Source organism: Carassius auratus, chromosome 2 (assembly GCF_003368295.1).
Source record: "Carassius auratus strain Wakin chromosome 2, ASM336829v1, whole genome shotgun sequence".
NCBI lineage: Eukaryota > Metazoa > Chordata > Actinopteri > Cypriniformes > Cyprinidae > Carassius > Carassius auratus.
In genome coordinates this window covers 22,177,290-22,196,207 of record NC_039244.1, presented here as the reverse complement: position 1 = coordinate 22,196,207, position 18,918 = coordinate 22,177,290, and the positions used below count along the sequence as shown (strand labels likewise).

The 18,918-nt window shown below is 35.5% G+C and overlaps 1 pseudogene; it reads left to right on the top strand.

Annotated features, from left to right (window-relative positions):
• LOC113120794 (potassium voltage-gated channel subfamily KQT member 3-like) overlaps window positions 1-18,918 on the top strand; it is a 31,119-nt pseudogene that overhangs the window by 8,316 nt on the left and 3,885 nt on the right.

The following is an 18,918-nucleotide window of genomic DNA, read 5'->3' as shown; positions in this document are numbered from 1 at the left end:
TTTTTGTTTTTGCTTAGCAAACTTGTTTGACAAACTGAATTAAAGTTAGTGGAGAAAGTGGTTAGCTCATGAGACATGGTGCTCATCTGGGCAGCTTGAGTTTACATCTAACATCTCTCATTCACATTCCCTACGTTTCTTCCAATGATTTAACATCCTTCTCTCTTCTGTACCTATAAATAAAAGTGACAAGAAACCACAAAAAGGTGCACATAACAATAATTCTTGTTGTGATATTGAATTGTGGCTTTTACAAGTAATTTGGTTTGTAAGCAAACATTGGTGTCTTGTGGAGACAGATTCTTAGTGTAGTGTCAGTAGAGTAAATGTTGCTTGAAAAAAGGAGCATTGTTTGTGTGTGTTACTCCACTCACATATTCCAGTCCTCATGTCATATTACATTACATAATGTTTTCATTATCCAGACATTCCCAATAAAAGAGACAAAAAATTAAATGCCAATTTGCTGATAAATTCTTTAGCCTGTATGTTAAGTGATATGATAAGTTTAATAAATGGATAGTGTTTGCAGTACAGTACCAGCAGCTGGAGTTAAATTGAAATTAAAATTAAATTAAATTCAAATAAATTCATAAGTATTTTTAATAATGTTTCTACATTCTACATTAGACATCAGTGACTATACAACATAAGGGCAAAAACATCATTAAAATCAAACATTAGTTCATACATTTTCTGAATAAAGATTTTAATATATTATATACAGTATGTAACTTTCCATTTCCAAGGTGACATTTCAGCACTTGACAAATGGACAGCGACTCTTCTAAGCAGCACTTAAAGCACAGCTACATGATTGTTGGGAAACGCACGTAAAACAATAACAAACAATCGTAAAATTACTCGTAGAAAATGCTCTTAAGCGCCAAGATCAATCGTTATCAGGAAACCTGACCCAGAACTTTACACACAGGCAAACACGGCTTGTGTAATGCAGGAAAGTGCATTCCCATAGTCTAGTAAAGTAGTGTAGTTACCAATATTATTAGGGTTATGCGTTACTTTTCTTCGTTACCCATAAAAAAAGTAATATAGTTACTGTAATCCGTTACTTTGTAACTCGTTACCCCCAACACTGCATTTAACCTACAAAATCTGAAAATGTCATGGGTTGTAGAGGAGTGGTGAATACAGACGTGAGATTCATACTTCAAAGAATTAAGTGATATGATAAGTTTAATAAATGGATAGTGTTTGCAGTACAGTACCAGCAGCTGGAGTTAAATTGAAATTAAAATTAAATTAAATTCAAATAAATTCATAAGTATTTTTAATAATGTTTGACATGAATCACACATTAAAGGGATAGTTCAACCCCCCCCCCCCCCAAAAAAAAATGATAAACAGAACAAAAAAGTGTGAAACAACTGGAAATTTGTCATATTCTAGTTTTTTCAAAGTAGCCACCTTTTGCTTTGATTACTGTTTTGAACACTCTTGGCATTCTCTTGATGAGCTTCAAGAGGTAGTCACCTGAAATGATCTTCCAACAGTCTTGAAGGAGTTCCCCGAGAGATGAGAGATGTTTAGCACTTGTTGGCCCTTTTGCCTTCTGTCTGCGATCCAGCTCACCCCTAAACCATCTCGATAGTCATGAAAATAAAGATATATATATATATATATATATATATATATATATATATATATATGTCATTATTTACCCTCTAAACCTTCATGACTTACCTTCTTTTGTGGAATGTAAAAGATATGTTAATAGTCCAAACAACGATTTTTATTGTATAGGAAAAACTTTTGATTATACATTCAACATGGACTATTTTCTGAAACTATAGATTATATTAATGAATGTTTGAAATTTGAGAGAATTTTATATGTATTATAAAATGGAATGGAAACTGCTGAATACAGAATTAGTTTGAAGCATTTGAAGGGAAGCATAAAATGATCTACCACTGATTGATCTTGCTGAGTTTAATGAGGCCATGAGTGCCAGCTCTGCGATCCACACACACACAGGCGCGCACACACACACCTGCCTGAGTCAGGCCTGTCTGGGTAAAAGAGTCCCCAAATGTACTAGACAAGCAAACCAGGTCCAGTTCCCTCAAGCTCCAAATCTTTGCCTACTCTGACAGAATGACTTGAAATAAGGGAAATGCAGCTTGTTAGGTGAAAGAAGTGGTCATTCAGCAGAGCTTTTTTATCCAAAGCAGCTTACAGTACATTTATTACAGGGACAATCTCCCTGGTGCCTTGCTCAAAAGCACAACGGTGATCGCTCATGAGTCATTCCGCTTTCTGTCTCTGAGTTCTATGCGGCATCACCCTTCTAAAGAAGTTCTGTAGCTGTACCGGTAAAGTGAATATGGTCAAAAGTGAGCAGCTTGATGTAAGGCCTTCAGGGGCTTCCTTCCTGTTTGGAGCTCTTTATTAGATCTGTTCTGTATTAGATCTGTGTTTCTTCCATATATTTAAGCTAAAAGCTCTGCCAAATCATATTCTAATCTTATTCTAGTTTTGCTTCAGGACACCCAGTTCAGGATTCTACATTAGACATCAGTGACTATACAACATAAGGGCAAAAACATCATTAAAATCAAACATTAGTTCATACATTTTCTGAATATAGATTTTAATATATTATATACAGTATGTAACTTTCCATTTCCAAGGTGACATTTCAGCACTTGACAAATGGACAGCGACTCTTCTAAGCAGCACTTAAAGCACAGCTACGTGATTGTTGGGAAACGCACGTAAAACAATAACAAACAATCGTAAAATTACTCGTAGAAAATGCTCTTAAGCGCCAAGATCAATCGTTATCAGGAAACCTGACCCAGAACTTTACACACAGGCAAACACGGCTTGTGTAATGCAGGAAAGCGCATTCCCATAGTCTAGTAAAGTAGTGTAGTTACCAATATTATTAGGGTTATGCGTTACTTTACTTCGTTACCCATAAAAAAAGTAATATAGTTACTGTAATCCGTTACTTTGTAACTCGTTACCCCCAACACTGCATTTAACCTACAAAATCTGAAAATGTCATGGGTTGTAGAGGAGTGGTGAATACAAACGTGAGATTCATACTTCAAAGAAGACTTTAATGAGAACACAACACATAACACTAAATAATAACCGACAAAGGATAGAACAGAATATGAAGTATATATATGCATGCACAAGGTAAATGAGGGAACTAGAGAGGAACAGTTTGACAGGGATTTACTAATCAGGAACCATGGCAAGTAATGAGATCTCTTAACAGACTTGACAGGAACTGAAGTAAACTTAACATAATGTGACAGAAAAGGAGTTAAAAATATTTTCAAATAGTCAGTTTAATTTCATTTAATGGGATAATATAAGACTTTCACCTTACAAATAAATGTTGAAAGTGAAAATTTGTATATTTCATGAAAAAGTGAGATGGGTTTATTATGCAAAAAAAGGGGTTTTTATTGTGCAAAAATAATGCTATTAATTAATGCTATTGTTAGCCAATAATTGATCTTACAAACAATGCCTATTATAACTTCAAGTGAACACATATTTAAATGGATAATGTGTAGTAGTAGTAGTTTATGTTGTATTTTCTGCATCTTGTTTTCAAGAGTGAGGGCAAGTCATGCAACCTGTCCAACTGTGCACATAATATGGTTAGGTGCAGTTTATTATTTGTATTTAACATTGTTTTAGAGTCGAGTAGTACCATGCAAAGTGTGTTAATAGTTGTGAATCAAGTGTCTCCTGAAAGGTTTTTCTTAATATGTTCTTGATGTGTTTTTCCCCAATCAAACAGAAGTGTTTTATAGAGTAGAAAATGGATTTATTTTGATTTAAAAATAGCATTTTTCAGTTTATCTCTGTCATTTTCCTCTCTCTTTATTTGCTAAATGCTGCTTTACTGCCTCCTCAAGCACACAGTCATGTGACATGTTTCCAAGGTAACACTGCCTTGTGTAGCGGAGGAGGGCTGCTCAACTGTCTGCCGTTGAACATACACACTTCCAGCATATTTACACCACTCAGCCTCCTCACCGACACACACTTAAACAGTTGCTGTGCAATCAACCCCAAACAAAAATAAGGAAATAAGTGTCAGAGTTTGTGTGTGTGATAGTTCATGCCTGTATGTGTATGATAGTGAGTGCATATATTTTGTTTCCTATGCATGACAAAGGAATGTGCTCCACAGCTTCTGTTGCTCAGCAACTGTTCCAAATTATGGCCACAGTTAAATGTGAACAAATAGATTATGCCTACACAGGAAGACTGTGTTTGGCTTTAGATGTACATGACATCTTATGTACATGTATATGCAAGAGTGATTCTGGTGCCCTAGGCAAGACATGATATGCAAGTGCCCTAAAAAGTACAAGTACCTTTGCTGATGATGGTTTGTGATGGCACTATGAACATATTTGCTAATAAAAACAAATAAATTTTATATAGGTCCATTTATCATTTATTTTTTTTATTTTAAATATTTTATCATCTAAATGGAACAAATGGATTATATATATATATATATATATATATATATATATATATATATATATTTATTCATCAAAACTGCCTAAATGCGGTTTCAGTGGATGTTTGTGTATTATCACATTACTAGAGCTGTAGTCAAGTCCGGCTTTGTCGAGTCCAAGTCAAGTCCAAGTCCAGGACTAGTCGAGACCGAGTCAAGACCGAGTCCAAAGAGGTTCGAGTCCAAGTCAAGTCCAAGTCCAAAAGTTTCGAGTCCAAGTCCAAGACCGAGTCCAAATGAAAGGAAAAAGGGTCCTCTTCACTACTGATAATGTTTGTGATGCGAGAGAAAGCATATCTCCTATTCTAAGAAAATCATTTTACATTATTATTTGTAATGATCAAAAAGCATGTGCAAAGTAACAACTCTGTAGGACAGGAGTCTCCAAACTACATCCTGGAGGGCCAATGTCCTGAAAAGTTTAGCTCCAACTGGCCTTAAAACACCTGGAAGATTAGTGTGTCTAGTAAGAGCTTGATTAGGTTCAAGTGTGTATAATTAGGGTTAAAGCTAACAGGGGCGTTAAACAAGATCCCGGGCCCTATGCATAGGCAGTCCTGATGGGCCCCCATGGCCCCCACCCATGAAAATATCCAGGTAAAAAATATATATTTCAGATTCATACTTTTCAAGGGCCCTCTCTTTCTTTGGGGCCCTGGTAATGAGTACTGGTTTTACCCCCAGTCCAACCCTGGGAGCTAAACTTGGATAAACAAACAAAGTTTGGAACTGTAAGGTCAAATAATTTTTATGTACTTTATTTTTTGTTGACATTATATCTGTGGTCAAAAATGTATATGACTATGCCTAATTGGCACAGTGCACAGACACACGCAAAGCTCGGGATATGACAAATGCACGCAGCAAGGCTAGAATGGATACGTTTGGCTCTACTGGACATGCGCACATAAATACAGCGAAATTTTTGTCATACTGTGCTTGTGCTTGCATAGACTAGTCTAGCTCTGTCGGAAACAATCGACTACTCCAGCATGCATTAACCATAATGCATACAAAGTGTTTGCAAGTACGACGTGAATTTTAGAATTACAATATTGCGTGGAGCTGTTACTATATGACCTTATCTATGTTGCATGTAAAAATAAAATATGTAATGTAATAATTAGGGTTGTGCCTGAAGCCGAATATGGCACGGATAATGGCTTAAAAAAACGAATAACGCTCAAGGAATAATTCTGCCTGAATACTCGGCTAAAGCTGACACAGTCTGGTGTTTGCTAGATAACAGGTGAGCCAGGGGATCAGCGCCAGAAGTGAATGAATGTAAACTTTATGAGTGAAAAGAGCGCAAATCAAACACCCCATTGTTGTCGCCTCTCTGTTTATCTCTCAGAAATCAGAGCGTTGCAAGAGTAATTTACCTATAATAATACATCATACACGTTATATTATTTGTATTTATTTAAAAGGCAAATATTGAAAGCTTAGGCTACCATGATACGAATGAATGGAATAAGCACAGCGCGCTCACCAATCAAACAGCCGCGCTGCGCGTCTCAGTCTCTCAAAAACCAAATCAGTTCTCTCTCAAGAGTAGGCTAATAATCAGCTTCGATACGGATACATTGTCTACTTGTCCTACATGTTTGCATCTTTACCTTTTGCTGGTTTGCGCGGAACACACACATCTGTTTAGTGAAGTTCATTAACATCAAGACTCGCTCAAAGTGTTCTGCGTAATGAGAATGTGTGCATTGAATGGATTCAGTCGTGTTCAAATGATCACTAAACGTTTGTCATGACATCTCTCTGCTTGCATGATAAATATTATTTTAGAAATTAATAATTATTTTAGTTTAACACGACATACTTGTTCAGTGATAACTACGAAAAAATATATAAACAGTCTTATCAAGTAACTGTACGATATTGTATCCGAATGCAGATAGGAAAAATTTTGTGATTGTTACAGATACAAATACTGGCTGTTACATGGAAATGTAAATATGTAATGTCATATATAAAGTTTTTAAAATTTACATATGTAATTGTTGCATAAGGCTATACATTAATACGCGTTTATTGATTAAAAAAAAGGCTATCTAGGTGTAGACGTAAATAAAACACAATCTAACAGGTAGAAAATTAAATTAGAAACATCTAAACTTTTCAGGTCGCAGTAAGTGCACCACTGGTCATGCACATCCTTTCCCGGAACAATACTGAAAGCTAAGGCAAGATGGAGAAACAAATGATCATAGTTGTACAAGGATAGCCATTTTGTAAATGAATCTATTAGCAGAGCTACTGCACGTGATTTTAAGTGCTGGAATACCATTTATTCTTTGCTGAAACTTCTGCGTCATCATGGAGAGCGGGTCATGGTTGCCCAGCAACAGCAGACGCCACTGGAGCGCAAGCACAGATTACAGTGCTTTGGAAATAAGGAGAGCGGCGCGCCTAGCGTTTTCCACACGTTTTCAGTCGCGACATCATGCAAATGTGGTTTTGTATTGAAGGAGAAATTTTTTATTTTATTTTTTTGCTGGACTCGGTCGAGACCAACTAGAAGACTTGGCGAGTCCAATGGCCAAGTCCGAGACAAGTCCGAGTGCAAATTCAACGAGTCCGAGACAAGTCCGAGACGACAGAAAAATGTCTCGAGCCCGGACTCGAGTCCAAGACCGGACTCGAGTACTACAGCCCTACACATTACATTTGAATATTTTACATAAACTTCATTTATTTACTAGAAAAATTCACAGAATACCCATACTGACCCTGAGGGGGAAAAAAAGTAACTGAATTATTCTTGAAATCAAGAAGAAAAAAAAAAATATTGTTTGACAGTTAGATTTAGGAGACCATTGCAGACACAGTCTATACTGCAACCAGTCCTGTTGAATTTAAATAGACATATACTGAACCGTCTTAGAGACAAGTATTTACTACAAAGCTTTTACATGTTTACAATGCCCTGGTTAAAGAAACAACTGAAGAAAAGTTAAGCTACAATACTTTGGAGAAGTTTACATAGTCCATTTCTTGTCCTCTGTTGAACCACAGTGCAAGCCATTACCTTTGAATATAGTATTCCCAGAAGTGGGTGACCAGACAAAATTTCTCCAAAAGATCAGCAGCTCCTCATCTGGCAAGTCCCAAAACATCCCAGAACAACTGCAGGCATATCAAGCATTAGCTAAGGTTGGTGTTCAGGACTCAAATCAACATTTCAAAGGCTGAAAAGAAGCAGAAGTAAAGTTTTAGAGTGGCCCAGTTAAAGTTCTGAGTTAAATCCTATAGGTGTCATGATCAGGTTTGCAAAACAAAGTGATGACGGTGTACAGTATAATCATAAAAAGAGTTATTTTAATAATCCAAAGAAGAGAATTAGCACAACCAAACACATATCCAAATGATTAAACATCCGACAAAGGAACATAGGGGAACAAAGACTTAAGTCACAGAAACTTAATTAGTAGAACTGAAACAGGTGTGGAGCTAATTAATCAAAAACCATGGAAACAAACAAGGCAGGAGAAAGGAAAAATTTTTCCTTTTCAAGGAACAAAATAATAATTAAAATGCATTATAGGTTTTTATTAAAGTTCTTTTTGTGGAACACACCTCATGGCACTTAATGTTAATGTTTTTGATGAATCATAAGACATTTTCATTTCAGTTTGTCTAAATATCATTAACGACCCTACAGCATAAGCATTTTAAAATAAGGCACTTATACATGTAAGGAGGACATAGCATACACTTCTTTTGTTTTTTAAAGGGGTCATATTTCTAGAATTTTTTTTAAACTGTGTTTTGGTTTTGTTTTATTATTTTATTTTATTTTATTGTATTATGTTTTAGCATTTCTCCTGCTTTTCACGGAACAGACCTGCAAAAACCCATTTTGGGTTTGACCCACTCATCTGCATAAGCACCTCCATGCACATACTTGCTTCCTTGTGCTCTGTTCTCCAGAGAGAGCTGTAATCTACTGTTCCCTGAAATCAGCGGACAAATACTGTGCTTTTAACATCCACCTCACTAATAACCTCTAATGGGGCTACATGTCTCTCTCTCTCTCTGGCTCCTTCTCTGTTCCTCGCAAGTACTACAGAATAACTCGCTTTAGTATCCAGCATGCTCTGGGGCAGAACCGCACGGCTGTGTGTGTATGTGTGTATGTTTATTATAAAGGTTGATGTGTCCTGTTATGACTCACCTCATATATTGATGCTCTCATTACAGCCAATATGCCCTCAATATCGATCCGACAAACAGCCAGGTCTTTCACACACACACACACACACACACACACACACACACACACACACACACACACACACACACACACACACACACACACACACACACACACATTCTCACAGATGCACAAGTATAATCACACACATTAGTCTCACAGCATCACCAAGATTACTAGTACTACTAGTAATAGTTTAAATAGAAGTATAAGCAGTAGCACTGATCATTTTTACCCCATAAATAATATGCATTCTCAAAAATATACCCTTGTCTCTGCATGCCGATGCTCTTATTCTGCAGTTAAAAACCGCACACTGCATAGTTGGCTTCATTCAGTATACTATAAAATGATGCCAGATGTTACTGTGTCCTCTTACCAACTGAATCACTATTGACTGGTGTGGATTGCTCTCACCAACCTTTATATTCAACAAACATCTCTAACAATTCTGTAGCTCTTTGTAAACAGCATTGAAGGGGTCATTTTACGAACAATCAAATTTTCCTTGATACTGTTGGATAAAAGAGTCTGATATACTGTGGGAACATACTGGAACGTATAAAACCTCCTCAACAAATGAGGGTGCCTGACCATGCGTCTCTTACGTGCACTCCACAGACTGTCCAGGTGCTGCACCTCCATGCTTCAGAGTTCAGTCATTTGCATTCCGTCGATATTATGTTGCCAGTTAACATTTATAAAATACATTTTTGACATTTGTGAATCGATTCAGAATCGTCCACATCGCGATGCATCCAAGAATCGATTTTTCCCCTCACCCCTAATATGGGGCTGAATATGGGCTCTAGTAAGCTTGAGAATGAGCATGCTCATGGCATTCCCCCGTTCTGTGTTAAGGGAAGCATCGATCTTGAAGAGAATCCTGCAGCTCTTTAATCGACACACAGTAAAAGCAAAAGAGGTATGACCATTACAGGTTATTAGTGTGCTGATGCTAAAAGCTTTCACTGGAGACCAGATGCTGAGCATGTAGCAGTGTGTATGTGTGTGTGAGATGAATATGTGTAACCATGGAAACAGCACAGATATAACCTACAAATGCGAAACCATAGTAACTGCCAACAGGTCAACTGACAAATAGAGTGAGGATGATAAGGGAAATATGTGCGTCTGCATGTGTGCTCTGCTGGATGCCCAGACGTAACAGAACAACGCTGCAGAAAATGGCATCGAAGGACAGCGCCTTAGACTTAGTCACTTGCATACACAAATCATTGCACACATTTATACTAAATAAACACAATGGTTGTGTTTCTGTGTTTAAGTATTTGGCACTAAATACTTGCTTAAGGTTTATTTCACCCCCCAAAAATTTGCATGTTGCATTATAATCAATGTATGGCTCACATAAATCTATGTGTACTATACTGTGTTCCAGTATTTCTAAAGCTTTAACGTTGTGTAAAATGAGACATGCATGGATGAATAATAAGATAACAGCTATAACTATAATTTATTAAATAGGTGGAAATTTCATTTTAATGCCGACTTGTTATTTGCTGAATAATGGACATTTACAATACTTCCCTCTCTCTCTCTCTCTCTCTCTCTTCCAATACAGTGCAGTGTATTCAGCAGCCCCCTCTGCTGGTAGAATGATATCATTATAATTTATAACTACGTAGCAGGTCTTTCTGACAAGAAAAAAAAAAAATTATAATTAGCATGACTCAGCTGAGGTATCCATAGCAACTAAAAAAGATCTTCATCCCAGTTTTTTTCCAACTGATATGTTAATATATAAAATTACAATTTGCAGTCTGGTCAAAGGCAGTGTTATTTAAGTATCAATTATATACTGTTATATTTTTGTTAAGATTTTGAATTAGATTTTCACATTTTTGGTTTTCACTTTAATTTATTTAAAGTTTTTTTTATAGTATTTTATTTATTAGTTTTAGATTATTTATCTTTATTTAGATTATTAAGTTTTATACATACATACATATACATAAGATAAGATTCTGCTCACTATCTGTTTCTGGATCTCTAGGTTTCTGATTGTTTTGGGATGTCTGATTCTGTCAATTTTAACAACGTTCAAAGAGCATGAGGAAGATTCGGCTCACTGGCTGGTGATTCTGGTGAGTTTATTTAATCTCTTCATAGCAAATTCAGTGTTTGCTTGTGAGATTGAATGGTTGAGAGGAAAATGACTGGATGTTTCTCCCAACTGTAGGAGACATTTACAATCTTTATTTTTGGAGGCGAGTTTGCATTGAGGATATGGGCCGCTGGCTGCTGCTGTCGATATAAGGGCTGGAGAGGACGGCTCAAATTCGCCCGCAAACCGCTGTGTGTCCTGGGTGAGCTGAACACACTGACCCAAACAACCACACAGTCACTTTGAAACACGCACATACAGTATGCACATTCACTTGGAGTTAAAAAAAAAAGAATCCTTTCATTCATCAAGGACACACTAAATTGATCAAAAGTGACCGTAAAGAGATTTATAATTTTATAAAAGATTTCTATTTTAAATATAAACTGTTCTTTTAAAGGGGTCGTATGATGCAATTCAAATTTTTCATTTCTCTTTGGCGTGTTACAAGCTCTTGGTGCGTGAAGAAGATCTGTAAAGTTGCAATAACTAAAGTCTCAAATCCAAAGAGATATTCTTTATAGACTCTGTCACGCCCCCCTAAAATGGCTCAATCAAACACACATCCACATGTCTATGTCACTATGTGAAAATATTTGTGTAATGCCGCCCAAATGTTCACGCAAAGAAAGAAGGCGTGGTTTCATAAACCACAGTTAATTCTGACTTTGTTACGACAATCTGGCACTTCTGAATCAGCTGTAAGTATGTTTTGTTATTAGATTTAAAGTACTGTATGTGCTATAGAATGTTCAAATGCGGAGTTTTGCACATTTTGTGTGTGTGCACGTGTGAGAGGGAGAGAGAGAGACAGGGTCACACAATGGAGTCAGTGGTCTTAACCGTCCGTGGCTTGTGTACTGCAAACACATATGAGCTTCATCACTGTGTCTGTCTCTCCACTCTGTTCCTCTTTCAGGCTTGAACTGATGGTAAAACTAAGGACAGTATTAACTGTCTTTACATTTATTTTGAAAGATGAAGCTTGTGATTATGGAAAGGGGCGTTACATTTCCGATGAGTGCTTGCAGTGTTCGGCCAATCACAGTGCACTAGGTCAGTTGGCCAATCAGAGCAGACTGTGCTTGTCGGAAGGAGGGACTTTGAACAAAACTACACATTTGAGAGAGATGGGGCATAGAGGACCTACAATACTGTACAGTATTTGAAAAATAATGTGTTTTTTAAACATTAAAGCGTGTCAACATATTCTGTTACACCAAATAAACAAAATAATGATATTTAAAAAAGCATCACATGACCCCTTTAATTTTTTTATTCATCAAAAGAACACAAAAATATTAAACAGCTCAACAGTTTTCAACATTGATGGTAAAAAAAAAAATCTAAGCAACATATTAAAATAATGTAGCTTTGTCCACACAGCAATAAATTACATTTTAAAATATATTCAAATAAAAAATAGTTTTTTAAATTGTAATAACATACAATAATGACAATATTAAGTTTTTACTGTATTTTTAATTAAATAAATGCAGCATTAGTGAGCAGAAGAGACAGTATATCCCCTATGTGCACTATGCACTCTCAGAAAAAAAGGTACAAAAGGTGGGGTGGTACCTTTTCAAAAGGTACACTTTTGTACCTCTTAGGTACCAATATGAACTCTTTAGGTACAAAGATGTGCATTTTGAAAAGGTACCGCCCCAGTGACAACTTTTGTACCTTTTTTCTGAGAGTGTGGGTACTCTCTATGTTGTCAGATATCTTTGTACTGATTGCTTCGGTGCCGGTGGTTGCCGTACGAAACCAGGGAAATGTGTTGGCCACGTCGCTGCGCAGTCTGCGCTTCCTGCAGATCCTACGAATGTTACGGATGGACCGCCGCGGAGGAACCTGGAAACTGCTAGGATCTGCAATATACACACACAGCAAGGTATCCACACACATGATGTGATGTATGCCAACAGGTCTTTGCCTCTTGATCAACATCTAAGAGCACATCTTGCTTGTTTTAATCATGTCAAGCATGCTCAAATAAACCTATGGGGTCGGCAGTATGCACACAATCCAATACACACACACACACACACACACACACATCCCTCAAAATGCTATGGTCTGCGATACACAGACATGAAAAGTACATACGCAAGCACAAACAATCCGATATCAGTGTCTGGTGAAGTTTGATCTCAGCACTGCTGTGTGTGTGTTTCCCGTCTGATGTGTGCGGTCAGGAGCTGATCACAGCGTGGTACATCGGCTTCCTGTCATTGATCCTGGCTTCCTTCCTGGTGTACCTGGTTGAGAAGGATGACGCTACCATGGGGCTAACAGACACCGAGGGCTCCTCAACGACACCGGCCCCGCAGGACTTTGATACCTATGCAGACGCCCTCTGGTGGGGACTGGTGAGAATGACGCACAGCTATCACATGCATTCAGACCTTTTAAAATTGAATTGTGAACACCTCGTAAATTAATTTCAACAAACTGGGGAAAAATTTTAATTTTTTATTTTTTACAAAACATTTTACAAAACATTACAAAACACCAAAGCTTTGATGACCACTTTAACATTAATATCAAACCTGCATTACTTACTGGGTTATGCACTGTATTTTAAAAAAACTTATTTTTAAGAGTGAATGTATGTATATGTATATATATATATATATATATATATATATATATATATATATATATATATATATATATATATATATATATATATATATATATATATATATATATATATATATATATATATATATGTGTATATATTTAGTAAAATATATATTTGTGAATTTTTTTTTCTTAAGCAAATATATGATTGATTTGAATGAGGAAAAAACATCCCTACAATTATGATTAAGATACATTTACTCTTTAACTCTTCTCTCTTCCCTTTTGCACTGGTTTTGTGATTTTAGCTTAATTTTAACTCAATTTAAGCTGATCTTTTTTTTTTTTATTCATACATTGCTACTTTAGATTTTTTTTTACCAAAACTGCATTATATTGAGTTGTGTTATGTTACTTTTTCAATCTTTTATAAGTGAATGTAAAAAAAAAGATCAGATGCATATTTTTATTTTTATTATTTGTATTGAACAATGCTTTATGCACCTGTTTAGTGATTTTTCCGTTTTTGAGATGCTATGGTAAAGAACAATAGTATCTTTCCTCCATGTTGAAAAGCAAAAGTCAATTTAATGGGAGAGAAAATCTGAACCATTGGGTGTCACAATTACAAAAGTAAAAAAAAAAAAAGGGAGGCAATTCCTTTTACAGCAGCTCCATTAACAATACTATTATTCGTGACAGTTTTACATAAGTTTCATTAGTACACGTGACTGTGATGGTTTTATAGCAGCCCCATTTATACCACCTTTCGTAACATTAACAGCAGCTCCATTAAAACTACCTTTTTAATGGTTTTACAGCTCAAGTACTTTGGCTCTTAGTCGTGCTAATCACACTGATGACATATGATTTCACTCCTGTGTCAGATCACCTTGACAACCATCGGTTACGGTGACAAGACCCCGAAAACATGGGCAGGGCGTCTTTTAGCCGGGACCTTCGCTCTTATCGGTGTGTCGTTTTTTTGCTCTTCCAGCCGTGAGTACAGTTCCTTTTTTTCTCTAAATGTACATTAACACTGTTACAAATGACAATATAACCACTAGACTATCCACCTTATTTTTAACGTGAGAGAGATGTGGCCATTTGTAACTTACAGCGTCATCTGCCTCCAGTTATATTGCAAAATGGCAACTGTTATCCTTATTTAATAAAATTTTTATAATTATAAACAGAGTAAAATATTTTTAGCTTTCACTACACGCTATTATTCTTCTGGTTATTTATCTATAGCTCAAATGATAAAGAAAGTATTGCACATTCAAAGAAAATAGCGTGCTTCCGTGCTGTGAAATAAGGTGGTTAATACGGCGGTATCTGCTTTTCCTCTTAAAAGAGATAGTTCACCCAAAATTTTTAATTATGCCATTATATACTTAACCTCAAGCCATCCTAGGGCTATATGACTTTCATCTTTCAGTCAAATACAGTTATATCAAAAAATGTCCTTACAACAGTTTATAAAGTTTTAAAATATGGATATTTTCCTTAGCATTTCAGAAGGCCTTTATTAACCCCCCAGAGCCGCGTGGAGTACTTTTTATGATGGATGGATGCACTTTTTGGGCTTCAAAATCTTGACCACCATTCAATGCCAGTCTAAAAGCATGGAATTTTTGTAATATAACTCTGATTGTAGTCATATACACCTAGGATGACTTGAGCTTGGTAACTTAAATTTTTGGGTGAGCTATCCCTTTAAAGATTTAAGTTCCTTTACAATTCCAATGATTTTGAGAGTAACCCAGCTCAAAACTTTTTTGGGAAAGGTGTGTTTACACAGACTTTTGAATAACTTTTCTTTTAGAGGCAGCATAAATGTAATATATTAATTGACCCATGACTATATATTAAACAACAATACTAAACAAAAACATGGTTTACATTTATTCATTAATTTTAAATAAAATATTACTGACAAAAGTCATCAAATGTATTTTTAAAAACACTTTGTCATATGAACAAACAATCAGTAACTGTTATCAGTCTTACAAGACAAAGTGAAAAAAAAAAACTCTAACTCTAAAGAGAGATTTTAGTTTGGGCCGTAGGAGCGGAACATCATTCAGTTTATGCTAAAGTCTGGTTATTTTTGTAGGGTATTCTTGGTTCTGGGTTGGCCCTGAAGGTTCAGGAACAGCACAGGCAGAAACACTTTGAGAAACGCAGAAATCCTGCAGCCTCATTAATACAGGTAACCAGAAACATCATAAACTTAAATCAGCAGTTAATTCACAGCTTTAAGCACATTTCACAACAGCACATTTGCTTAATATTCAGTACTGACTTTTGATTTCAGGCTGCATGGAGATACTACTCCACCAACCCCGTCAGAGATGATCTCATCGCCACATGGAGATTCTATGAGACTGTGATCTCTCTGCCATGCTTCAGGTATACATCACTCACAAAACAAACATCATTTGAATATTTTAGCATTCATATATAATTTTTGTTTAGAGGGGCTTGCCTTTATGTTTGTCACCATTATGATTTCATATTATGCCTGGGTTGTTTTATGATTTTTATGATTTCACTTGTTTTATTCTCTGTGCATCTCTTTTTAATGTTCATTGTCTGCATGCAGCCACAGCATCATCTGCAGGTCTGCTAGAGGTTACAGTGAGGTACTTGTGCGTGGACAGTTTACTTTTCCATCATAATGACAAAGAAACTCGGGCTGGACCCTGAATAGCAGATATAAAGTGTATCAATAAGAAAAAAAAATTGTAGTAAGTAAGCCTTAATTTAGTATATTTAAATCTTCTCATAAGGTGACATTAACTTTCAATAAATCAGTGAAAATTGTGATGCTTGTTTTGATAAATTCAAAATAGTTCAAACATTAAATGCAGTATAGGAATTTTTCTTTGGCAACTAACAGAAATAAGTTGAAACACTAAAGTTACTAACTGGAAATAAATAAACTAAAATTGAAATAAACCTTAATTAAACATATATCGTAATATTTACAAAGAAACATATGAGAAAAGCACATACAAAAAAAAATGAATAATTTTTTTCAAATAAATTGAAAACAAAAATAACAAATAATGCTAACTCTTTAAATCTCTTAAAAATATTTTTTAATTTATCAATTATTCATAATGCTTCCTTAATGACAATTCCATTGTGATTTCAGTTGCGTATTACTAGCAACCAATAAACAAACTATAACTAGCACTATTCTATTGATGTTACATAATTTTTTGGTACATTAAATCTCATATTCAATAATATAATAATATAATTTCATAATTATTAGAAAACATTACCACAGTTAAATGAATATTTTTTTTGTATATGTGAATATTCTAATACACTCTAGTGGTCATTTGGTGAAAATGAAGAGAATTATGTCATAAATACATAAATACAATCATAAATTGTCATAAATCATAAAGTCTAACAGAATGTGTGTGTTGTTTCTGTCTCCTGCAGGAAGGAGCCTCTTGAGGTTATGGCTAGGTAAGTCCCTCTTTCGTTCTTATTCCCTCTGTCCCTCGTTCATTGTTTTGTGAGTGTGAGATGAATGATTCTGTGAAATGTGTTTCCTTAAATAACTCCTAATAACCACCACCTCCATTAATTCAGTGCCAAAGGCGTCATGACCAGCAGTGCGTTTCTGTGTGTGAGAGATTGTGAGAGCTCGTTTCTCAGTTGGGGGACATGTGGACAGTAGTTCTATATATGATGATATTAGAGTCCATTAGAAACGAGTGAATTATGGATCACTGATAAATGATAGTGTCAACGCATAGCAAGGGAGAGGGAACATGAGTGTGTGTGGGAGAATTTAATGGCTGGATGTGTGACGTCTGTGTCATTGTGAGGAAAATGATGGGAACTGTTATTAGTGATCTAAGCATGATGAGCCTTGACAAAGATGGACTACGTATATAATAATCATGAGAATCAGTTGTCCTTGACCTGGACACTGGCCTGACAGTCCATTTGTTAAAAGAGGAAAGACTTACAGATAGAAACAGCAGCGAGAGTTGGATTGAGTGCTATATTTGAAAATATTTGAAAACAAATGCAAACTTTATCAGAGGAATGCAAAAGTTTTGCAAACAAAAACCTTTTCTCAGGGAAAACAAAAGTTTACGAGAAAACGAAAAAGCTTTGGAATATAATTTTTTCCTCTCATCTATTTTTTTTATATCCCCATGTCCCTTTTGTGGCTCCATACCAAAATAAAGTTTTGCTTTGCATTTTTGTTTAATTAAGACTATGGAAGGGAAGTGTTGCTTTTTCAAAAGTAATCAGTGAAAAAAAAATCGATAATGGATAGTTAATTTGAATCCTTTGAGCCAAATCTCCACACAAAATATTTTGAGTATGTAGTCGATTTCTGATCTTTCCATCCATTTACAGACATTTTGTTCCCACAATGTAAGCAAAACCTGACATACTGGTACAAATAAACACGCACACATGCATGTGTGTGTGTCAATCTTTGGGGAGCCTTTACAGTAGAATGGCCTGCGTTGTTTCTTTGAAAGGGTTTAGTTTCTCCTGCAGGAAGAGTGTGAGTTTAGTTTCTCCTGCAGGAAGAGTGTGAGTTTAGTTTCTCCTGCAGGAAGAGTGTGAGTTTAGTTTTTCCTGCAGGAAGAGTGTGAGTTTGTGCAGGATCGCATTAAGGCTAACAGATTCCCCAGGGTTTTTGTGCACCTTTGCATAGACGTACTGCCTGCATACTCTTATATTAAACTAGAAAAGTAAAGTTTGTTAAGATGAACTTTCCTTCGACAGTCTGGCTTGAAAGTTAAAATTAGTTTTCAATCCATTTAAGACAGAAGTCATATATAGTCTCTCATTAACCGTGCATTTATTTGATCAAAAATGCTGTAAATTTGAATATTATTTAAATTTAAAATAACAGTTTTCTATTAGAACATATTTTAAAATGTAATTTATTCCTGTGATGGCAAATCAGCATAATTACTCCAGTCTTCAGTGTCACATGATCCTTCAGAAATCATTCCAATATGTTGATTATATTATACAATTATTAATATGTAATTTTTTTTATCAATTTATTATAATAATATAGATTATAATCAATGTATTGTATTATATTAATCAATTTAGTATTTTATATATATATATATATATTTTTTTTTTTTTTTTTTTTTGATCACAAATTTTATCATTAAATGGCCAGCAGTTGTAGATGTCGAGGAAAAGTTGACGTCTAAAATAATTGTACATCTCAGCCTGTGGTCCATTTCCTGCCTGTTGCTGGGCAATGGTGCCTGAAAAGTTGCCCTTGTGATAAATTTTAATAATGAGCATTTATTTGAAATAGAACTCTTTTGTGAAACTATGGATGTCTTTACTGTCATCGACAAGACATATGTGTGCTTTAAGGGATGCAACAATATCATCATCAATTCCTTTTCATTGACTTCTAACAGACAATGAGACCGA